This window comes from Trichosurus vulpecula, chromosome 8, assembly GCF_011100635.1.
Source record: "Trichosurus vulpecula isolate mTriVul1 chromosome 8, mTriVul1.pri, whole genome shotgun sequence".
Lineage (NCBI taxonomy): Eukaryota > Metazoa > Chordata > Mammalia > Diprotodontia > Phalangeridae > Trichosurus > Trichosurus vulpecula.
Genome location: NC_050580.1, coordinates 183,401,282 through 183,426,587, shown reverse-complemented (window position 1 = coordinate 183,426,587; position 25,306 = coordinate 183,401,282). Strand labels below are relative to the sequence as shown.

The following is a 25,306-nucleotide window of genomic DNA, read 5'->3' as shown; positions in this document are numbered from 1 at the left end:
CATGTCTTTGGGCTACTTGTGTTTCAAATGCTGGGTAGATCATCCTGATAGAGATAGAAATATGAAGGAAGACACTATCTCCAACCAGAGAAAGAACTGATCAATAGAAGTATTTATAGAATAACTTTACATATACATATATATATATATATATATATATATATATATATATATATATATATTTGTCTAATGGTAATAGGTAAATAATAAAAAAATTTACAAGATAATTTTTTGTGTATTTGAAAGGTATAGCAAGTTGTGCATAGTAGTTTTGAAATTTCACGTTTACTCATCTGTTTATTGTACTATGTTACGAAAATTTTGTTTATTCCATAACTTAAAAAAAAATTTTAAAAAGTGATAGCTAGTTTTCAGATAGAAATATGTAATTGGAGTTCAGAATAAAGATAGTGGGTGGATAATTGATTTGGTATGTATACTTAGCAGTGATAATTGAAGCCATAGGAGAGACTAGAGGTCGCATTGAAAAAGACACAGGAAAATAAACTTCCAATAGGCTAACATCCTGTACATGAAACATTTATTCCCTTTGCAAAAGGAAGCTACTAGAATGCATTTAGCCAGGGTGACTTGGTTATTTTATTTTTATTACTTAGGAAAGTTATTTTTTTGGCTGGCTGTGAGAAGAATAGATTGCAACTGGGAATGGTTAATACCAATAGCATAAGTTGGAAGACTTTTAAAATAATTAAATTCAGTTCAACAAATATTTATCAAAGTGAAAGGTAATGAAGGTTTCAAATAAGTTAGGTAGTTGTGTGAGTGAAGACAGATAAAAGAGATATCAGGATGTTAGAATCAGTAGGAAATTGTGAGTTATTAGATAGGGAGAGTAATGACCAATGGTTTTGAGTAACGCATAAGGCAACTGTCCCCAGAAGTTAATTAAGTAAAATTCAAAGCCTTGACCAACAAATCTCAACCAAGTGTTTTCATAGAAATTATAATACCTAAAGCAAAGTTTATCAATCATACTAATAGATGCATTAGCCAGTCACATTATTAATATTCAATTCAAATATATTTTTTAAAGCCAACTATTTGTCTGACACAATGCAGAGAGTTGGGAATGGAAAGACAAGTTAATAGAAAGTTGAGAAGCACTTTTAATGCCTACAACATATCAGGCACTGGGCTAAAGGCTTTGAGATCATCTTTAATTATCACAACAACCCTGAGAAAGGTGATATGATTTCCATCTTATTGCTGAGGGAACAGGTTTAGAGAGAGTAAATGACTTGCACAAAGGTGTACCAAAGAGTTCTTAGCAATCAATATCATCTATTTTTGATGTGTAATATTCTTTGCCTACATCTACATACTAAGGAATATTCACCTGAAATTGTGACTTCTTTCAGATTGTCTTTCCTACAGATAATGTCTCGATGAGTGAAGTATATCATTTAGATGGAGATAAAGAACAACTCTATGGTAAATGAATTTATTTTGCTAGGACTCACCAATTCTTGGGAGCTTGAGATTTTCTTTTTTGGTCTTCTTCCTTGCCTATCTATCAATCCTGGCTGGTAAGTGCCTCATTATACTTATGGTGACTTTTGACTCTCACTTGCACTCAACTCCAATGTACTTCTTCCTCGCAAACCTCTCTTTCTTGACATAGTTTTTTCTACTGTTATTGTCCCTAAGATGATCATAGACTTCTTCAGGGAGAGGAAAACCATCTCCTTTTGGGGCTGCATGGCACAAATATTTATAGCTCATCTCTTTGCTGGGAGTGAGATGATTCTTCTCACAGTGATGGCTGTTGACAGATATGTTGCAATATGTAAACCCCTCCACTATATGACTATCATGAACCATCGAATTCTGGTAGGAAGTGTGCTGCTTTCATGGACAGTTGGCTTTGTGCACACTATGAGCCAAATGGTCTTTATGGTGAGTCTGCCCTTTTGTGGCCTAATGTGATAGATGATGTTTTTGTGACCTTCCTCTGGTGTTGAAACTTGCCTGCACTGCCACTTCTGTCCAACAGCTGCTTTTGTTGCATTCAGTGGGCTGCTTTCCCTGATCTCCTTCCTTCTTTTGCTTGTCTCTTATATCGTTATTTTAGTTAGTGTTTGGCATCGCTCCCCTAGTGGACTGTCTAAGGCTTTGTCTACACTGTCTGCTCATATTACGGTGGTAACTCTTTTCTTTGGGTCAATAATCTTAACCTATGCTTGGTCAGTTACTAGTTATTCATTACATAAACTTCTTTCAGTGTTTTACTCAGTTATCACTCCTCTCCTGAATCCAATTATCTATAGTTTGAGGAATCAGGAGATGAAAGCAGCCATGATTCGACTGAGAAGCTGGTGTATCTACTTCAAGTGAAACTTCTAAATGGTGATGAAATTTGTTTTTGTACATGAAAGAATATTTCTTAAAATGATCAATTATGTATTTGTGGTAATATTTTACAAACAAAGATCAGTCTTATTTTCAAAATAATTTATAAATATTATTCTAGAAATAGTTTTATTTCTGCTTTATATGTTTCTGACTCTTCTTTAATTTGGACACACTCATAACTGGAATTTACTTCAATCTTGGAATTATAAATTTAAGATGTGTTCAGCAAAGATCTGTATAGAAAATCACGACTTGAATTAGATTATTTCTAAAATTTTCCATTCTTTGGTCCTATGATCTTTTGCTATTATTTTAAATGTAGTTAAGCTTCAGCTTGATAAACAATGGGCAGGAAAACTTGAAAAGTTGAATGCTTTAATGATTCAGTCCAAGAATGGAGTTTGCCAAATTCTCCATGAATGTTAAAACAGATTTCAGGTACTGTGACCAAGGATAGTTAAATCCCTTTACTAAGAGTAAATGAGTAAGAATGGTGCCAGTGATTCATGTTATACAGTGTAGAGTATCATGTTCATAAGGCAGTTATGTTTATCTCAACAAAGGGCATGGATAGATGACTATGAGAGTGACATTCAGATGAGGCTACAAAGAATTGCAATTGAACCAATTACATGCACATTAACATGAACATACAGACACATACAGAAAAACACACTATTCTGAAAGAAACAAAAATTCTAGGTATTAAAAAAAATCATTGGAACAGCTCTTGGCATCTTGTTTCTAAAGTGCATGATGTCAGTATGGCCAAGAGATGGCAAAAATGCAGTCTAAATGCTAATTTTGCATGTAAACAGCTAAGAATAAAAGTTCTTAATCAACAGGCTTTATATTTTAAAATATATTTTATTCATTTTTTATGTTTTTATTTTGCCTGGATTTATCCTTGTATTCTAACCCTTATCCTTTCACATTCATTACTTAAAACAAGCAATTTTTTTTAAAAAAAAGAAAAATCAACACATTGAAAAAGTTATGTTGTTATAGGATAATATAGGATATATAGGATATATAATATAGGATAATAAGATGCAAAGAGAGCTTCTGGATCCGAGTGAGAGAAGTAGATGGTCCTGCCTCAGCCACAGGGCAGCAGGCAGCAGCATCAGGAAGCTCCAGAGGCTCCTTCCAGAGCTCCAGTATCAGCTATTTCCTTGTACTCTGGCCCACACAGTGGGAGGAATCAAACAGCAGGTCAGTACAGGAGTTCAGGGTTTCCTTTAGTAATCCTGAGGCAGGGTTCTCTTGCTTTGCCTTGCTTGGATCTGGGTTGTGATCCTGGTGGGTGGTTCTTGGGGGACAAGAAGCATTGGTGTGGCAGAGCTTGTGGTGACTGTGGAGAGGGAGTCCTCCTGGTAGCTATATGGCAGAATGGAGTGCTTGCAATCACAGAGGAGAGCACAGGCCAGGAAAGGATTATCAAACCACCTCAACATAGAAGTAGCTCTGAAAACAACAGTGAAAGGGCCCTGAAGCTTGGGACAAAGCACTCTCCACTCTGAAAGCAGTCATACCCTGACAAAAACTCAAGGGTTAAGTAGTTGGGTGGGAATATGAGCAATTAGTGTAAAAGGACTCAGACTATAGAATGCTTTTTGGTGACAAAGAAGATCAAAACATACACCAGAAGAAGTTAACAAATAAAAGAACCTACATTAAAAGCCTCTAAGAAAATGTGAACTGGTCTCAGGCCATGGAAGAGGTCAAATAGGATTTGGAAAAGTAAGTAAGAAAGTAGAAGAAAATTGGAAAGAGAAATGAAAGTGATGCAAGAAAATCATGAAAAATAAATCAAGGACTTTCTAAAGGAGACCCAAAAAATACTGAAGAAAATAACACCTTAAAAAATAGATTAAACCAAATGGCAAAAGAGCTCCAAAAAGCCAGTGAGGAGAAGAATGCCTTGAAAGGTGACATTAATCAAATGGAAACAATGGGTGATTTAGATACTCAGTCCAGAAATGGAGTTTACCAAATTCTCCAAGAATGTAAAAAAATTTCAGGTGCTAGTACCGGGGATGACTTCATACCTTTACAAAGAGCAACTGAGTAATAACCAGGCCACTGATTTATATTATAAATTTTAAGGCTGAGAGTCTACAGGGCATTTAAGCTTATTTCACATAAAGGGCATAGGTAGATTCCTGTTAAAGTGATTTTCAGATGGGCCATGTTGTGTATAATTGCAAGCACTTATTTATATGAAACACATATAATTGTGAAAGAAGTAGAAGTCCTACATACTTAAAAAAAACAACCACTGGAGTGGTTGTTTCTGCTCATCTTGTTTCTGCAGTATATGATGGCATTATAGTCAATTGAAATATGGAAAGCTAAATTTTGGAAGTATCATTGAATCTTTATTTTTAAATATTTTTATTCATATATTTGCTTTTACACTGCCTAGGTTTTCTTCTGTATTCTTCCCCTATCTCTTCTCAGGGAGTCATCACTTAAAACAAGGAATAATTTTTAAATGGAAGAAAATAAAAAAATCACATTGAAAAATTTCTGATACTATCTGTCATATACAATACCTCACTACTGCAACAAATTTGTGACAGGATGTGTTTTCATATATCTCTCCTTTTGGACCAATCAATTAAAAACAATTCACAACATCAAGTTTCATTTGTTTGGTGGTTATTGCTGCTTCTTTTGACATGGCTGTCAATATTGTCCTGGCTCTTCTTTATTCCACTTTGAAGTCAGTCCAACAAATCTTACCATATTTTCATTTAGTCATAAAGCCCATTGTTTCTTATTGCTCAATAATATTTGATTACATTTATGCATCACAATTTGTTTAGCCATTCCCCTTATCAATGAGCATATATTTTGTTTGATTCTTTGCTAAAACAAAATCAAAAGAAATACTGCTATAAATATTTTGGTGTACACATATATGAAGTCTCCTTTTCATCAGTGCTCCTCTCAGGGCATATAGCTAGCAGAATAATCTCTAGATCAAAAGACATAGGCATTTTAGTCACTTTGTTTGCATAATTCCAAAACAGTTTCTGAAATATTTGTAAAATAGCGCATCTCCTCAAACATTGCAAATCAATCCAACAAGCCTTTTTTAGGTACTGACTTTGTACTAAGGTCTTTGCTATAAGCACTGCTGATACAAAGTATTTTTAAAACAATGACTACTCTTAAGGAGATCACAAAATTGTGGAGACCTTATATAAACAACTATGGATAACATAATATATAAATTATGTATTGGAGAGTATATAAGAGGGAAAGTACTAACATTGAGGGAATTCAGGAAAGGTTTTTCTATGGAATGTGGAGTTTTAAATGAGACTTAAAGGAAGCCACAAGAGGGTGATGAGGATGGAGAAAATTCCAGGTGTCAGTGAAAACCAATCAGAAATCATGTCTTGTTTGAGGAACAACAAGGAGGCCAAGGTCATCAGAGTATGTGGTAGGAGCTCAGTGGGGTCAGTTTATAGTCACAAATATTTATAAGCACCTACTACATGTTTGATACCATGCAAAGCACTAGGGTTAGAAAGAAAGGCAAAATACAGTCCCTGCTTTTAAAGAGCCCTCAATCCAATGGGGAAGACTATTCAAACATCTATGTATATGCAGGCTATATACATTATATATTATAAATAATTAAATGAGGAAAGGCACTAGAATTAAGGGATACCCAGAAACACTTCTTCTATCTTAGAAATTACATGGCTACATGTAATTTATATGAAAAATAGAATGTAATGGAGGTGCTAATGGTCTTTTGGGGGGGAGGTTCAGGAAAGGATTTAGGTAGAGGGTATCACTTGAGCAAATTCTCCAGGAAACAAATTAGTTTTAAAGTTAGAAATGAGCAAAAAATGTGTTTTAGGAGAGGGAGATGTAGGCTAGGGAGATAGAGTGTTTTATGTGAATAATGTAAGAAGGTCAGTCTATCTCTACTGCAAAGTGTGGCAAAGGAAGCATTCTACAAAAAGGATAAAAAGGTTGTTTGGGTTCAGGTTGTGAAGGACTCAGAGAAGTCCATTCACAGTCAGGGTGTGATATGTTTAAGCAGCAAAGGAGATTGAGAAGGAGCCGTTTGACAGGTTTGAAGTCGATCAAGACAGAGAGAGAGAGAGACAGAGAGAGAGAGAGAGAGAGAGAGGAGAGAGAGAGAGAGAGACAGAAATAGACAGAGAGAGACAGACACAGACACAGAGAAACAGAGAGAGACAGAGAGAGAAAAAGAGAGACCGAGAGAGAGAGAGAGACAGAGACAGAAATACAGATATCGACAAAGAAGTAGAGATACCAAGAGACACTGAGACAGACAGAGGGATAGAGACAGAGACAGGAAAGAAATAGAGAGGCAGAGAGAAACAGAGACAGAGAGAAAGACATAGTGACAGACATAGACACAAAGAGAGAGAAAGAGAGAGACAGACAGGGAAATAGAGACAGACAGGAGAGAAGGAGGGAGAGAGAGGAGAGAGAGAGAGAGAGAGAAGAGAGAGAGAGAGAGAGGGAGAGAGTATCATGAAAACAACAAGAAAGGAGTTTTCCAGCAGGAGAGTGGTTAATAGTATCAAATGCTTCAGAAAGACCTAATTTGGTATTAAGAGAAATCGTTACCTTTGGAAAGATCACAGTTGAATGAGGTGGTAGGCAGCCAGACTTGCGAGGGGATATAAGTAAACAAGGAAAGGAATGGAAACAAAAAGTGCTAAATAGTTTTTCCTAAGTAGTTTGGATGTAAAATGTAGAGATACATAGAATGATAACTTGAGGGCTTCATAATATTAAGTAAAGCTTTTTTAAAGGATGGTAGAACTAGGCATTTCTTTACCATAAGAAATGATATTAACCATAGGTCATGTCATTGCTCATTGTCAGTAATCGTTATTGTAAGTTTATGTCTGGCTCCTTATGATCCCATTTGGAGTGCCTTCCATGGCAAGACACTAGAGTGGTTTGCCATTCCTTCTTCAGTTCATTTTATACATGAGGAAACGAGGCAACAGGGTTAAGTGACTTACAACAAGTCACCCAGCTAATGAGAGTCTAAAGCCAGATTTTGAACTCAGGAATCTGAGCCTTAGCTGACTCGCTGGTCTTGTGCTCTAACCACTGTGCCATCCAGCTGCCCCATTGCAACCAGTATTATAGAACATTTTAGGTCAGAGTAGTGCTGTCTTCTATGCCATATACCTCCAAAAGTTAGGGATCATTAAAATTTCCCCTAGTAATATATGGTCTAATATCAATAAACTTGTCTACCTTCCAAACAATTGTGTACAGTCTGACAAGTACCAACTCGAGTGCAAAATGTTTCATAAATTATTGTCTTTTATACAGTTTTATTTTTACTTTAAGTTTATTCAAGTTGTATAGAATTTGGTGAAAAAAATATCAAAAATGTACCCTATGTGTTGGACTGTTCCTAAGTTTCCAAACTTTGATCCTCTTGTCTTTCCTTTACCAGATTAATGTTTTGATTATTTTTACTCTTTCACTTTCTTTATTTTTTGTTCTTTTTATTAATTTATTTTTTATTTTTAGTATACAGCATCCAATTGCACAAGTTTCAAAGTTCCAAATTTTCTCTCTCTCTCCCTGTCCTCCCTCCCCCCAAGACAGCATGTAATCTGATATAGGTTCTACATATACCTTCACATGGAACTTATTTACATAATAGTCCAGTTGTAAAGAAGAATGATGCCCAATGGAATGAATCATGAGAAGAAGAAACAAAACCAAAAAAGAAAGAGAAAAACAAAAGAGAGCAAATAGTTTGCTTCAATCTTCATTCAGGTTCTGTAATTCTTTCTCTGCATGTGGATAGCCTTTTCTATCATGAGTCTTTTGGAGGTCTTAGAACCTGGAATTGTTGAAAAGAGCCAAGTCTATTGAAGTTAGTCATCACAGAAACAATGTGTCTGTGGTTGTGTACAATGTTCTCCTGGTTCTGCTCCCTTCATCATCATCAGATCATATAAGTGTGTTGGCAACCAAAAATGGGCTCCTTAGCACTTAGTCAACAAGTGCCCTTGACTAGTTTGGCTTTTTCCCCTGAACTGAATGCTGTTTGTATGTTGGACTGGAGTAAGCTTGTCGGCCCCTTCACCTTGCTTCCCTGGCTTAAGCGGATGGAAAGAACCTTGCTTTCCCGGTCACCCCTTCACCTTGCTTAAGCAGTTGAAAGAACCTGTGCATTTCCCCGGCATACCTTAACATCCCCGCGAAGCCGATGGTTAAAAACAGCTTCCGTTGGAGCCAGAGGCTGCTACAACTACAGTCCACAGCCCGAAGCTGAAGCAGGAGCGGCCTGTAGCAAGAGCTGACCTACGGGAGGAAGCTGAACAGGGACCTGAGGCCAGTGGGTAATCTTTTTACCATAGAGGGGAAGCATGATTTTGCTTACAACCATCATGCTTCTCTGTAGCCTCCTGGTGTACTCTTGTAAGGCGTACTTATTGGGTTGGAAGCTTTTGATCATATGTCAAAAATGGGGATGCTGGTTCATGGGTTGGTTACTGTGGAGCCTAAATATATGCTTTGATTCTTCTGCCTCCTACTTTGAGAGTTTCTTATATCCAGCGGTTCTGAACCTTTCAGACATATATATGATCCTCTTTGAGATTATAAACTCTGGCCCTCCTATACATTTGGTGACGAGGATGGGATTGCTAGTATAAGATCTCTATTTAGAAGCAGAGGAATTTCAGAGTAAGAGATGAATATCCCGGGTGGGAGGATCCATTTATTCCTCCCTAGCAAAAGAATTGGCTAAAAAATGCTGGACCCTGTGAAAACTGGGAACCAGGCTACGGAGAGGAGATCATAGGGATTTGGAAAGGTGTTTGCAAGAAGTTGGATTCAGTCTGGGCATCACTATCTAGGCAAGCTGGATAGTGTTTATCAGCCTACCGGCTAATATACAAAGATTGAGATTAAGTTAAATAGATGGGGGCACTCCTACCCACAGCAGAAGGGGAAGTCTCAGATAGCAGGAGACCAACTGACTCAAATGAACTTTTCTATTAATATGGCTAGGAGCAACAGGAGACCAAATAAGCCAAGAGTGCATTCCAAAACCAGTCCCAGAAAAGAGCCTGACTTCCTGCTTCGTCCTTGCCATGGTGGCAGGGAAGTGAGTGGGTGGAAAATGAGACAACATTAGGGGCTGAGGCACAAAACACTACTAGGGTTCATGATGTCCCTTACACAGAGAATGGGAGATGGTTAAATGATCAGAACAAGGGCTCGACTCATACAAAGGAGGAAGACAGAAACCCGAGGTGATGACTCAGGTACAAGGTAAATTCAGAAGATTTCTCACCGCAAGAGGTCACAGATATGTTGAGTAGATTCAGCCAAAGAATAGGAGAACCATTAATATCTTGGATGGTAAGACTCAGTGATCAAGGGGCCAGTGTAAGATCAGTAGATAGGAGAGACTGTATGAGATTCATAGGTATCAGCCATGATCCTCTAGTTCAACAAGCTTTTAGGGAACATCATCAGCAAGGAGATGGTGATAGCAGGACTACTCTGTTGGCATTAGCCACTGTGGATGCTAATAAGAGATATGCTACTGATTCTATGTGGCCCACTGAGCACAGACCCTGGTATTCACTTAGAGATTGTATCATGAGACTAAAGAAGAGGGTAATGAAGACTGCTATCATGATAGGAACTGCAGACAAATATTACATGATCCATGGGACTGCCTCATAGGATTTAATAATTAGGACAGCTCCCCTGCTTATAACAACTAATTTTGAATTTATTACTTGGGGAAGTAGGGAGCCAGTCTTACAACAGTGATAAATAAGATTTTACAGTTACATGACTTAGGTGACTGGGGAAGTGATAGATCTCCCGAGAGAGAATGGTGAATAACCAGCACACTTGGCGCCAAAAGAGAGTACAAAGGAAAGAAATGTTACTGCTCTATTGAGAGCAGGGATAGGTTTTGAATGATAGATGGCATTCCAACCAATGAATTGTACAGAATGTACCAAGCTAAAGGACTTGATAACAGAAGAAATAGGAAAATAAGAACTGCTCCTGCAAACCCACAAGCCACTCAGAGGGAAGGTGACCTTGGTGAGTAACAGATGAAAACTTGTACATCTGGGGAAGGCTGGGAGGACAATCCTAGTCTCTACCTAGGATGGGATCCTCTTAGTTTGGTTTTCCATTGTGTTTCCTTGTACATCTGGGGAAAGGCTGAGAGGACAAGTCTTAGGTCTCTATCTAGGGTGGGATCCTCTTGGCTTCCATTATTATGTTCCTTTTGAAAAGAAACAGTTCCCACCTGAGTTTGGCTCTGATGTTGGATCTTTGCGTACTGAAATCTCAACCAAAACTTGAGATGATTTTATTTGAAGGATATAGTCCATACTTGTCTACTCTTTTTGTCCTTTGTTTTGGCTAACGTTGTTGCTAGTTCTGTTTCCTTTAGGCTTAAGCACCCGCAACTTTCCGGTGACTTGCCTAAGCACGTAGCATTCTTGGAATTCCTGCTGCCAGCTGTTAAAGAACTTGACCTCTGGAATGGGACTTTTGGGGGCAGGGCCATCTCTACATCCAATTTCCAGCAAGAAGAAGCTATGGAAAATGAGACCTCACCCCTTACCCCAAGATTTTGAGCCCCAATCGTTCAAGGGGGGTGGGAATGATGATAGTGTTCTGTTTAATTATTTTGTGTTATCCTTGCCATGGTGTTTATTGTTATGATATTATTGATCCTATGTAATGGATACAAGGATCTAGGGGTGGACATTTGAATTATTAATAATTATTTTGGGATGATTGATTGAAAGAGATTATCTTGCTGGGACCTAGGGGTGGATCACATTTGAATCTCAAACCAATGTTGAGGAATGTCACCAAATGATATGTTTTGCTTTATTATGAATGATATATTTTAGTTTCCTTTGTAATTGGATCACAATGTATGTTCTAGGATACATGGCTGATTAGATTATGTATCCTATAACAAGGGGTGGAGTGTGTTGGCAACCAAAATGGGCTCCGTAGCACTTAGTCAACAAGTACCCTTGACTAGTTTGACTTTTCCCATGAACTGAATGCTGTTTTTATGTTGGACTGGAGTAAGCTTGTCGGCCCCTTCACCTTGCTTCCCTTGCTTAAGCTGATGGAAAGAACCTTGCTTTCCCGGTCAACCCCTTCACCTTGCTTAAGCTGATCGAAAGCACCTGTGCTTTCCTGGTCAACCCCTTCACCTTGCTTAAGCAGATTGGAAGAACCTGTGCTTTCCCCGGCATACCTTACATCCCAGCAGAAGCCGGATGGTTAAAAACAGCTTCTGTTGGAGCCAGAGGCTGCTACAACTACAGCCACAGCCGAAGCTGAAGCAGGAGCTGCCGGTAGCAGAGCTGACCTACGGGAGGAAGCTGAACAAGGACTTGAGGCCAGTGGGTAATCTTTTTACCATAGAGGGGGAAGCATGATTTTGCTTTACACCATCATGCTTCTCTGTAGCCTCCTGGTTACTCTTGTAAGGCGTACTTATTGGGCTTGGAAGCTTTTGATCAATATGTCAAAATGGGGATGCTGGTTCATGGGTTGGTTACTGTGGAGCCTAAATATATGCTTTGATTCTTCTGCCTCCTACTTTGAGAGTTTCTTATATCCAGCGGTTCTGAACCTTTCAGAGATATATATGATCCTCTTTGAGATTATAAACTCTGCCCTCCTAATACAATAAGTTTCTCCAGGTTCTTATGAAGTCCATCTGTTCCTCATTTCTTATAGCGCAATAGTATTCCATTACATTTATATACCACAAATTGTTTAGTCATTCCCCAAATGCTGGGCTTCCCCTTGATTTCCAATTCTTTGCCACTACAAAAAGAGATGCTATAAATACTTTTGTGCATATGGGGCCTTTTCCCCCTTGTATGATCTCTTTGGAATACAGCCCTGGAAGTGGTATTGCTGGGTCAAAGGGTTTGCATTTTTATAGTCTTTTGGGCATAGTTCCAAATTGCTCTCCAGAATGGCTGGATCAGTTCACAACTCCACCAACAGTGTAACAATGTTGCAATTTGCCCACATCCTCTCCAGCACTTATCATTTTCTGTTTTATCATGTTAGACCTAAGAGTTGTTTTGATTTGCATCTCTTTAAGCAATAGTGATTTAAAGCATTTTTTTCATATGACTATTGATATAATTAATTTTTTCCTCTGAAAACTGCCAGTTCATATCCTTTGACCATTTCTCAATTAGGTAATGACTTATTCCTATAAATTTCGCTCAGTTCCCTGTATATTTTATATATGAACCCCTTATCAGAGATAATGGTTGTAAAAATATTTTGTTAGGACTCACCAATTGTTGGCAGCTTGAGATTTTATTTTTTGCGATCTTTCTGGCTTAGACATTGATCATGGCTGAAACAATCTCTTTATACTGATATTGATCTTTGACTCCCACTTCCACTCCACTCCCATGTACTTCCTCCTAGCCAGCCTCTCCTTTCTCAACATGGCTCTTTCCACTCTTACTGTCCCTACCATCTCCTTATGGGACTCCATGGCCCAGATGATTATTCTCAATTTTTTGGGGGGGGCTAGTGAGATGACTCTCCTTATATTCCTGGAATTTGATCAATATGTTGCAATATGTAAACCCCTCCACTACACAACTATCATGAGCTATCAAACACTGCTAGGTTTTATGTGGCTCTCCTGGGCTGTGGGTTTTCTGCACACCATAAGCCAAATGGCCTTTACTGTGAACCTGCGCTTTTGTGGCCCCAATGTGGTTGAAAATATTTTTGTGAACTTCCTCTTGTGATCAAACTTGCCTGCACTGACACCGATATTCTGGACCTGCTTGTTATTGCTGAGAATGGGCTGTTCTTACTAATTTGTTTCATCCTCTTGCTTGTCTCTTACACTGTCATTTTGCTCACTGTTGACCATGACTCTTCAGCTGGGTTCTCCAAGGCTCTGTCTACAATTTCTGCTTACCTCACAGTGGTAACTCAATTCTTTGGGCAATGCATATTCATCTACGTCTCACTGTTTAGTAGCTTTAAAGTGGACAAAATTCTCTCAGTGTTTTTCTTGGTTCTCATTCCTCTCCTGAATACAGTCATCTACGCCTTGAGAAATCAGGAGGTAAAGGCAGCTATGATTGGATTGAGATTCATGATAATAATAATGATTAAAGCACAAGCAAGATAAATCTCATCTCAGAAGGACCTATTGCTCTTCATATTCATTGGCAAATGTATTAACTTTTACTAATAAAGATGATGTATATTTATAATGTGGTCCATCACTAATATTCTAGGGATGTGTTATGGGAGCATGTATGTCTTTGCATTTCTTTAAGTAAAGGACCAAATTATGGGATATTAATTTGATTTTCCAATGACAAAATATGCTGAGAAGTCAAGAAATATTTGATAGGAAAAAATTATATTTGGACTTGATGATCCTTAAAGTCTCTTTGTTCCCTAAGTCCTTTGATCCCTGATTTTTTGTGATATCATGAAGTACTGATGGACTGTAGTCAGATTGATCCTCCCATAGTGACTTTTTTGACTCGGATTAAGCATCTCAACCTCTAGGAAAATCCTTTTCTTTATCTGTAAAATGGGGATAATAATAGTAAATAAAAACTTTTCCCTCAGAGAGTTGTTGTGAGTATCAAATGAAATAATCTATGTAAAGCACCTCAAACCTCAAAGGAGCACTATGCATGAATGCCTCATCCACATCAGGAATGGAATTATAGAGCCATTTAGAGAATCTGAGTCCAGGTTTAGAATCACTTCACCAAGTAGTACAAAGAAGTATATAAAGGGAGACATGGCAAGGTGCAAAGGGTGCCAGATGCCTCCATAGAGAGGAAGGGTTCCATGACTCTGTATATTGCATGGAACAATAATACCTAACTTTTATATAGTTCTTTCTGTTTTGAAAAGTGTTTTACAAATATCATCTTACTTGATCTTCACAACAGCCCTGACAGGTTGATACTGTTATTATCTCCATTTTCTAGATGAGGATATTGAAGTAGATAGATGTTAAGTAACTGCCTAACTGCCCATGGCCACACAGCTAGTAAGTGTGTAAGTCTGGAGCTGAACTCATATTTTCCTTTCTCCAGGTCCAGTTCTCTATCTCCTGCACCACCTAGCTGTACATGAGAGAGAAACTCTGTTAGTAGTGAAATTGATCTCAGACAAAAGGTGTGGTCAGAACTCAAAATGGTCGGTTCCATGATGTGTCAATAAACGTCATATTTCAAATACATCATCATGAAATGTACACAGAGACAGACAGACACAGACACAGACACATACACACACACATATTTCTGAATGAAACAGAAGTGCTTAAAATCAGCATTGCCTTTTATTTTGTTTAGAGGGGAGATATATTTTGTCATACCAATAATAAAGAAGAAACTGTGCTATAAAGCAGCAGTCATCAAAACTATTTGGTACTGGCTAAGAAGCACAGTGGTGGATCAGTGGAATATGTTAGGTACACAAGTTGCAGTAGTCAATGACTATAGCAACATGATCTTTGATAAACCCAAAGAATCCAGCTTCTGGGCTAAGAACTCACTATTTCACAAAAACAACCTGGAAAATTGGAAAATGGTAGAGTGGAAACTGGGCATAGACCAATGTCTTCCACCTTATACCAAAATAAAGTGAAAATGGGTTCATGATTTAGCAATGAAGGCTAATAGTATAAGCAATTTGGGAGAACAAGGAATAGTTTACCTGTCAGATTTATGGGAAAGCAAAGAATTCATGACACAAGAGATAGAGAACACTACAAATTGCTAAATGGATAATTTTGATTATGTAGAATTGAAAAGTTTTTGTATAAAAAAAGTCAATGCAACAAAGGTTAGGTGGGAAGCAGAAAATTGGGAGAAAATCTTTACAACTAGTGTGTCTGATAAAGGCCTCATCTCTAAAATATTCAGGGAATTGAGCCACATTTATAGGAATACAAGTCATTCCCCAATTAAGAAATGGTCAAAGCATATGAACAGGCAGTTTTCAGAGGAAGAAATTAAATATATCTATAGTTGTATGAAAAAAATGCTCTAAATCTCTGTTGGTCAGAGAAATACAAATCAAAACAACTCTTAGGTACCACATTTCTCCTATAAGATTGGCTAAAATGACAAAACAGGAAAATGATGAATGCTGGTGATTATGTTGGAAAATTGGAACATTGTTACATTTTTGGTGGAGTTGTGAACTGATGCAGCCATTCTGGAGAGCAATTTGAAACTATGCCTAAAGAGCTATAAAAATGTGCATAGCCTTTGACCCAGCAATACCACTTCTAGGGCTGTATCCTAAAGAGATCACACAAGTGGGAAAGGGACTCATATGTACAAAAATATTCATAGCAGCTCTTTTTGTGGTAGCAAAGAATTGGAAATCAAGGGCATGTGCATCAATTGGGAAATGGCTAAAGAAGTTGTGGTATATGAATGTAATAGAATACTATTGTGCTATAAGAAATGAGGAAGATACGGACTTCATAACAACCTGGAAGTACCTACATGATATGATGCTGAGTGAGAGGAGCAAAATCAGGAGAACACTGCACACAACCTTAGACATATTGATTCTGTGATGACTAACTGTAATAGACTTGGCTCTTCTCAGCAATACAAGGTTCAAAGACATTCCCGAAGGTCTCATGACAGAAAGATCTATCTACATCCAGTAAAGAACTATAGAGTCTGAATATGGATTGAAGGAATTTATCTGCTTTTTCTTTTTTCTTTTTTGGTTTTGTTTCTTCTTTCTCACGATTCACTCCGTTGATCATGGTTCTTTATGACTTGACTATTGTGCACATATGTTTAATGAGAAGGTATATGTAGAACATATAATAGATTCCATGCCATCTTGGGGGAAGGGGGAAGGGGAAGGAAGGGAAGACAATTTGGAACTCAAAAACTTGTGAAACTGAGTGTTGTAAATGAAAAATAAAAAAAAAACTTAAAAAATAAATTATGTTGATGATGTATGTTCTATGTTACAAATAGAATAACTGAGTGGTATTTAACCTCAAAGTTTAAACTAATAACTGCTATGCATTGCTAGTGTAAAATATGGCATCTCTTTTTTCTAATTACCACTATGCAACATAGTTATTGTATTAGTAATACTCATCACATCTAAGAATGATAGATAGGAATTATGCTTAGTTATCTCTGGCAGATGGAAAAAAAAAAGAAAGATGATTGAGATTAAATAAAGTGTGAATATTAATAAATCTGAAACTTAATCCTGAGTAACCATTCAATTTGAGATTTGTCATGCCACCCAAATACAATATTGAAAGTAATATCTTTCTTTTATGCAACATATGAACAGTTGAATTCTCATTTATGTAGTATAAATATATGACATGTAGGTGTATTGGGAATCAAGATGGGCTCTTAGCACTTATTCAACCAAGTGCCCTTGAAGAGTTTGGCCTTTGTTTCCTTAATTAAATTAGGAGTCTTGGATGACCTCCTTGCCTCAAGGGAAAGCCTAATTTACATGTGTTTGAGTGACATGTTTGTGACATCAGGGGCTTTTAGACCATGTGGTTTTAAGTTTCATTTTTGTGATGATTTTACGTCACGTGGGTGAGTTGCATGTGTGACTCACCTTTGATCCTGAACAAGAAATGTAAAATCAGGGCTTGCTTTCTTTTTTCGGAGCTCTGAGCCACAGCAGGACTGGTGCGAGTGACTCTTGGCCAGCCTTTGTTAAGCTCCCAGCTGAACTCAGATGTTGACGTTTCCTTGGTAACTATGAATCGTATTTGGTGTGTTTATAAATGTATGTTTGTAATTTGTTTGTGTTTGCTCTGAAGTTCAAGGTGCTGGCTTTTTCCCCTGAACTCAGTGAATGATAGTTGTTTGCTGAATTAAAGTAAGATTGTTAACCCCTTAACATTGCTTTCCTTAATAGAACAGATCAAAAGAACCTGGGCTTGCAGTGTTCTGTGAGCTGGGTGTTGTTGGTTTTACACCCCCACAGCAGCTGCTAGCTGGGTTGTTGAAACAGTAGGTTACTTCTGAAAAAAAAAAAAAAACCTCTCATGGATGGTTACATGCTACCAGCCTAATCTGTTTTACTGGCTTCTATAAATGCAGTATGCTATCCAGACATACATCACACATGACCATTACCTACATGCAGATTGTTTTTATGGTAATAGTTATGAGAGCAAATAATTTTGGTAACATCATAGGTTTTTGCATACTAAAATTTTGTCTGTCATCATAGGTTTTTGAATGGCGAACATTTTTCTGAACCTGGTATTAGCATTCTTTCAAGGGAGTAAAACAAAACACCACCAAAAAAGTCCAAATACACACCTCACCTCCCAAAATTAGCTTTAGCTTGATTAAGCAACTTGAATCTTCATATTTAAAAAAATGAACATTTGAAAAAATGTCTGCCATGTAAAGCTTCATCACTTGATTAATTTGCAACACTTGAATTAACAAAAGCAATATTTAACCAGAAGCATACTTTCTGTATTTTTTTAAGAAAATACAGTTTTTAAAATTGCTAGTTTGTAAGTTCATACCAGAGCCAGGTACAACTGATCTTTCTTTTGGGATGCGAAAAGAATAGGAAATATCATGGAAGGAAGAAGAATATACCATGAAGACAATCAAACATTTAACACAATATCTGAAGGAAGTCATGATAACTGACTTAGAGTTAATAACTACTATTGACAACACTGAAGTATAATGAATTATAGAATAAGTTCACTGCAAACAAGAGTAATATTGTCCTTCTGAATGCTTTTTACCCTTAAAATATATTTCATTTCTTATACCTGAATCACCCAACTTATAAAATAAAAAAAATATCATTTGCAGCTTCCAAACTACCGTGGGAAAAGCACATTAAAGTTCCTGACCCTCGCCGGCAACACTGAAAGTAAGCAAGGCCAGCTACAAGGAAACCTGTTTCTCTGTACAAGTAATTGTTCCTTCTTTATTAAAACACTGGACTAAGAACTCATAGACTATTTCTTCCACCTTCTTGCTAGCATACTCCAGACTATCACAGAGTTTTTTCAATTAATGGTTTTATAAGTTGAGAATTTAGAAGCTAGAATCTAGAACTGTTATATAGATGGGCCTTGCAGTGACATTGTTAACTCACAGAAAATTCACTAGCTTGAGTTAGCACTCCAGAGAGATAATCTTCAACATCCAAATGAATTCTCCTTTATCTAGTTCAATGCCAGGTATTTTTGTAACTGATCGTCTGGTCAAAATTGTTTTTGTCTTTTACTGTTTGAAATGTTTTCAAGCTTTCAGACATTTCTTCAGATCATCTTGAAATCCAGTCCTTTGATGAACCTATTGAAGCAGTATCAAAATTTTTCAGGCTGTCTGTTCTAAATTCTGTACAACATTTAGGTTTTCCTCTTGGATGTCCTGCCCAGCAGCCAGGAATCCTTGCAGTGTGATGAAAATCTTGCTCATAGTCTGTCTGAAGGGGAAAGGCTAAAAGGGAGAAAGGGGTCTTGTTTTTAAGACAACTAAATAAAGAAATCCTATAGTCTAACTCATGAGCAAACAAGAGATAGAGAGAATCACAGAAGACAAAATGAAAAATTTTGATTACATAAAATTTAAATAGGTTTTTCACAAACACCCAATGTAGTTAAGATTAGAAGTGAAACAGGTAATAGGAGCCCTGAGTTCAAGGAGCTACAGATTTATTCAGTTCTGTCTTCTCTGTGGAATACAGTCTTGCATCTCTAACTATCTATTGAATATCTTTAACTGGATATATTGGAGACATCTTAAACACAATATATTTAAAACTGAACTTATTCAACCCACCCCCCAACAATCCTGATTCCCCCCCCCAAAAAAAATTCTCCCCTTTGCATCCAACTAACTCAGTGCTGTATCTTTCTGAATATCCATTTCATGCTATGGCCAAGTAAATAACTGTTAGATGGTCTATGAGGTCTCCTTCAAATCTTGAACCTCAACTATCTGACTGTCCTGAGTTAGGACTGGCATATATTAGTCTTTAACCAGTGTGTAAAGATTCAAAAAATTCATTTATTGTTGTTTGGTGAAACAGAAAGATCACACCTCAATCCTTTGGTTTGTTCTGCGTCAAAGACCCAGTGCAATTTCCAGCACAGTCTGGTTCACATAACTTTTTGGGAACATACATAACACAGAGAAACCAAGATATAAATGGGTAAACTTATGAAGGTATAAATAAAACCCTGAATCTACACTACTATGCCACACTAAGTCCTCATCTCTCTATCTTTTTCACAATCAATTCTGAAAGACCAGTATATTGGATCACCCTAGTGCACTGGTCCTGGCACTCCATTCTTTTATAAGCTGCATCAGAATGGCAGAAGAGACTGGTGCTGCAAAAGCCATAGCCCCTGCTCTCTTACTCCTTTCATAGATCAACAGCCTTGCCATAATTCTGATATAACTTTATTTTAACCTGTTTTTTTTTTCTCTCCCAAAGGAGTAAATATCAGGGTATTCTATAGAAACACTGTCCCGTCCTTATCTCAATAACTCTAAACAGACTCTTCCCTGAAGGTCATTATTTGACATCAACAAGGACATTATTTTCCCTAATGCATAAGAATAACTTCTCTGCACAATTTCTCTTCCCTCCTGTTTCATTGCCAAGCAACCTTTCCATTGATTTTCCCATAGGGAAAACCAGTGTGATTTCAAGACATAATTACCAGTGGAACACCATTATGGGCTGGGTATTAGAGGTTTCACAAGCAATGATAGGTCACTAGATTTTGGAACAGGTAAGTGTTTTCATTTTTAGTAGAGAACAGACTTATAGTTGTTTTTTTTCTGTAGGAAATATTAAAAAGGGGGGCTGTGTGGAATAGAGGAGGGCAGTTAATGTCCTTGATCTTTTTTCAACCCCAGTGAGTCTTCCTTCTTTTATGTAAAAGAACTGGTAGGTAAGAGAGGGATTTAAATTCCATTATATCCCTTTCACACAGTTATTCTTCCCCCTTATCTTTCTTTTTGCATTCAGCTAACAAATTTTCTCACTCTGTTTCCCACCTCCCCCATTCCCCTTCCAACAATGTTTTATTTCCCTGGTCTACACTATCTCCAAGAAATGGTCATTCAGTCTTTATTAACGACCTATAGTGATGGGGGCAACTCCCCATCTTCCACCAGAAGTAGCTTATGTAAATCTATTCTAATAATTAGGAATATTTTCCTCCTATAGAATTGTAACCTTCCTATCCAACATCTATCCATTAATTCCAATTCATCTTTCTATAGCCAAGTAGAATCAATCCTAATTCTTTTCTCTCAATATAACCCTTTATATAATTGAGGACTGTTATGCTTTCTCCTTCCCAAGGTAAACATCAAGTTTCTTCAACCCATCTTCATTAGGTATGCTTTCTAACTACCTCACTATCCTGACTTCTCTCTACTGGAGATCTTATGGCTTTTCAGTGTTCCTTATAAAATGTACCTTTGGGAACTGAACACTTAACTTAGATGTGATTTGACTATGGTTAACATAGAACTTATTGGTGGTCAACCTCCCTTAATTTGAATATTTACATGTCAAGTATATATACACATACATATATATGTATATGTGTATATCTATATCTGTGTAATTTTTTCTTCTGGAGGCCAAGCCACAAAGTCTGCCTCTTGGCCATTTCTACCTACTTTAATTGTAAACAAGTTATGTAATAAGAACTGATTTTTTTTTGTAAAGGGAGAGCAAAAAAGAATCTCTAACCAAATCTTGGGTACAATGTCTTTTACTTTTTTCATTTTAAATTGTTTTTCCCTATGTTTGATGGTGGAGGCCAATGTTCAGATAATGGCATGTCTTCAGAACCACAAAGAGAGTTATCAAGATTTTTTATCTTTCAATGACAATGAGGTAGTCAAGAGGGAATGCTTGCCAATTGTGAAACACAAACCTCCTTGAGAAAGGTTTTGGAGAAATGGTAAGAGAAGGGGAGACAAAGAATAAATGAAAGGAGAGGACAGGAGAAATGAAGCAGTTTTTTAGGAGGAGAAGATATTTGGAATCTTCTTCAGTTTGTGGGATAGCCTACTGTAGTTCTGACTCTGTGAGCTTAGGGGAACCATTTTCCAATGGTGATTCAATTTTCACATCAGTAAAATAGTGATAATACTATTATTTACCTTAATGGATTGTGAGGAAAGTACTTTGTGAATGGCGGAGCACTATTTTAATATTAACCATAATTATTGTTAACTTGGTTTGATTACTCCTTTGAACCCAGGTGAAAGGATAACATAGTTGGATATTAATTTCTTTGATAGAGTGGTAATACTGTACAGTAAATCAGGAATGGCTTGGGAACCAAGAGACCTGGGTTCTAGCTTTGGCTAGATAACTAACTTATTATGTGATTTTGGTCAAATAACTCAGTCTCACTTACGTGGTGAGTTTACTCAATTAAATGAGACAGTTGGATTAAATGATTCTTTTAAATCTGCCATATCTCGTGTTTTTGATTTCCACCTTTTGTTCTTCATTTAGAATGGTTGTATTTGAGGATTATCTCAAAGAGGGAAAGAGAAACAATTGTTCTGAGGATCTCAGCACCTGGAGAATTCTTGGCTGGGCCATAATTGTGATGGTATTTTACGAGTAAGCAAAGAAACCAAATATACTCCCTTTTCCTTTCAAGTGAGTTCAAGGAATCTTGATATTCTGGTTTATATCATGCATGTTTTCAGGTTTTTTTTTTATTCGTTATGACAACAGTAGTCCCAAATCATTCATAGCTAGAGCTATCCCCCACTTACCCACTTTTATGGTTTTATTTTCTTAAACCTCATTATCACCAGAGAAAAGATTGAGGAAGAAGGATTAGGAGGTGGGACCTTTCACTTCAACTTGACCTGTTCTTCCTTATTTATCTGTTATCATTTTCTTGAACTCCATTATCACTAGAGAGAAGACTATGTCAAAGAGGCATTAGCAAGTGAGATTTCTAACTTCAATTATAGTCTTTTCACCAAGATTTGATTAGATAAATCTGTTTCTAGAAATACTGAAGAAACAGTGGGAGTAGATGGAATAAACTCTTTCCTATAGGCTGGTGGGTTGCTTTACACCAGTATTATTTTCCAAACCCTTTATCCAACACGCAATCCACCTAACAACTTTTTGAAACACACAAAAGGATTATAACTAATATGTATGCATATATATATACCCATGTACACACCAATACTTCTTCACTTCATCAGGTAGTGATTTATTCTATTAAAGGATTGTTTTTCTTTTCATATCTCTCTTCATTGTCAAAAATTAATAAGAAGCCTGTGATGGCTTGAAGGTTAAATTGCTGTCAGTGATCACAAATAAATTCTCATATATATTGGAGGTGGAAACATTTCTTGAGCCCCAGAGCTCATAGGTGAGCATAATATTGGTACATTTCTATCTAGAAGTATTTAGTGAAACTCACCCTGCTCTTCATGCTTTCCTCACTCTCCATCTCCTTCCCCCCTCCCCTCAACACCAAGCACATACATACCAGTACACATAGAGACACGTAATACATAATTCTGGTATCATTTAGCATTGTTGGAGCTTTATAGATATTATTTGTTAGTGTAAGATCAGCTGACTATGTGATGCAGTAATTATGCAAATATCACACATCTTGGTGTTTTATTTTCTTGAACTCCATTATCACTACAGAGAAGACTATGTGAAAGAGGTTTTAGGAAGTGGGATTTCTAACTTCAATTATAGCCTTTTTACCAAGATTTGATTAGATAAATCTGTTTTTGATTTCTGACAGTTTTTGATTTGGGAAACAGAGTAAGAGAAGGGGAGATAAAGAATGAATGAAAGGAGAATACAGGAGAAATCAAGAAGTTTTTTAGGAGGAGAAGATATTTGAAATCTTCTTCAATTTGTAGAATAGCCTACTGCAGTTCTGACTCTGTGAGCTTAGGTGAACCACTTACCAATGAGGATTTTATATTCACTTCAGGAAAATAGTGATAATACTATTATTTACCTTAATGGATTATGCGGAAAATACTTTGTGAATGGCAAAGTGCTATTTTAATATTAACCATGTTAGATTGGTTTGTTTGTTGTCATAGAGACAGGAAATATGTCATTAATACCAATCTCACCAAGGTTGATTACTCCCTTGACCCCAGGAAGAAAGAGTAACATAATTGGACATTAATGTCTTTGATAGAGTTGTAATACTGTGCAGTAAGTCAGGAATGGCTTGGAAATCAAGAGATTTCTAACTGCAGATATTGAGTTTAATTATTATTATTATTTTAAAGAACTAAGGATCACAATATTTATTTTTTTGGAGGCAATTGGGATTAAGTGACTTTTCCAAGGTCACACAGCTAATAAGTGTCTAAGGCTGGATTTGAACTTAGTTCCTCCTGACTCCAGGCATGCTGCTTTATCCACTGGGCAACCTGGCTGCCCCTATTTCAATTTTTTGAGGGAATATTGCAGTTATTTTTTATTTTTATTTTTGATTTTTCTAAATCACTGACCCCTTTGGAGAGTGGTAGAGAGAGACAATGTGTTCTCAGCAGGAAAAGGACCCTTTTTGAGTTATCTTATTTTCTCTTCCTTTTAAGAGAGGTTTATTTTAGTGAGAAACAATCTTCTTACGTGGAGGATTGTGGCACAGAGGAATGAGAGGAATCTGATGGCCTAGATTAAAATTTTATTTCTTTGCTAACTATCTGTGTGATTTTGGTCAAGACCGTTAACCTCTCTGGGCTGCATCTTTCTTATCTGTCAAACAAGGGACTTAGACTACGTGATCTCTAAGGTCTCTTTTGCATCTGTCTTTTTATCTACTCAATTTTAACACAATTGAACTACTTGCTATGCCCTGAATGTACAACATTTAATTAGTTATACTGTAGAATATGGGAAAGTTTGGTAGATCTTCAAATTCTGAAGAATGTTAAGGATTATTTAATTGAATCCCTATATTTAACCAACAAGAAGGTAAGAGTCAGAGAAACAGCTTTGCCCAAAGATATGCTATTTAGTTACAGAATCACAGAATCTCAGAGTTTTAAGGGATCTCGGAAGCTATTTAGACCAACCTATACTAGATCAAAAGTCCCCTCTATAATGCTCCCCAAAAGGGGTCATTCAGCCTTCAGTGGATGACCTCAGATTAGAAGATAATGACTTTCTGAGACAATTCATTCTAATTTGGAGGAAGCTTTAATTTCTAATAACTTGTTCTTATTTGATTCTAAATGCTCCTCTCTGTGACATCCATCTAAATAGATGAGAGCAATACCTCTCAGTTCTACCATGCAGGGCCATTACTATTAGTCTAATCCATTTTCTATATCATAGTCTTTCCTCCGTATCCTTAAAGACAGGCACCCTGACCCTTATTTCTCTTCAGGCTTAACATTCCCAATTTGTTCAACCCTTACTCTTACCACAATGCCAATACAAGAACCCTAGTCTTCTCTTTTTAATATATATATTATATATATAGTATATATACATATACATAATATATACAGTGTATATATAATACATATATAATGTGTGTATATATATAATGTGTGTATACACACACACACACATTTTATTTCTTCTCCAATTACTGGATTTTCCCTAGCAGATGGGGACCCATTTACTATTCAGTTGTTACCACAAAAAGAGCAGATATAAGTAATTTATACCTATGCTACCTTTTAAATCTTTCATTGATGTCTTTGGTGTATAGGCTTCATAGTGATATTTACACATATGAATACTTACAGGTATGAATACTTAATAAATTTTGTGACAAAATTCCAAATCCCAAATCATTTGATCAATACACAGCTCCACCAAGAGTGTATTT

At 36.8% G+C, this 25,306-nt stretch overlaps 2 pseudogenes; one reads left to right on the top strand and one right to left on the bottom strand.

Annotated features, from left to right (window-relative positions):
* Positions 1–1,428: 1,428 nt before the first annotated feature.
* LOC118829769 lies at positions 1,429–2,355 on the top strand (annotated as a pseudogene).
* Positions 2,356–18,353: 15,998 nt separating this feature from the next.
* On the bottom strand, positions 18,354–18,893 carry LOC118829768 (annotated as a pseudogene).
* Between the last annotated feature and the right edge of the window lie 6,413 nt (positions 18,894–25,306).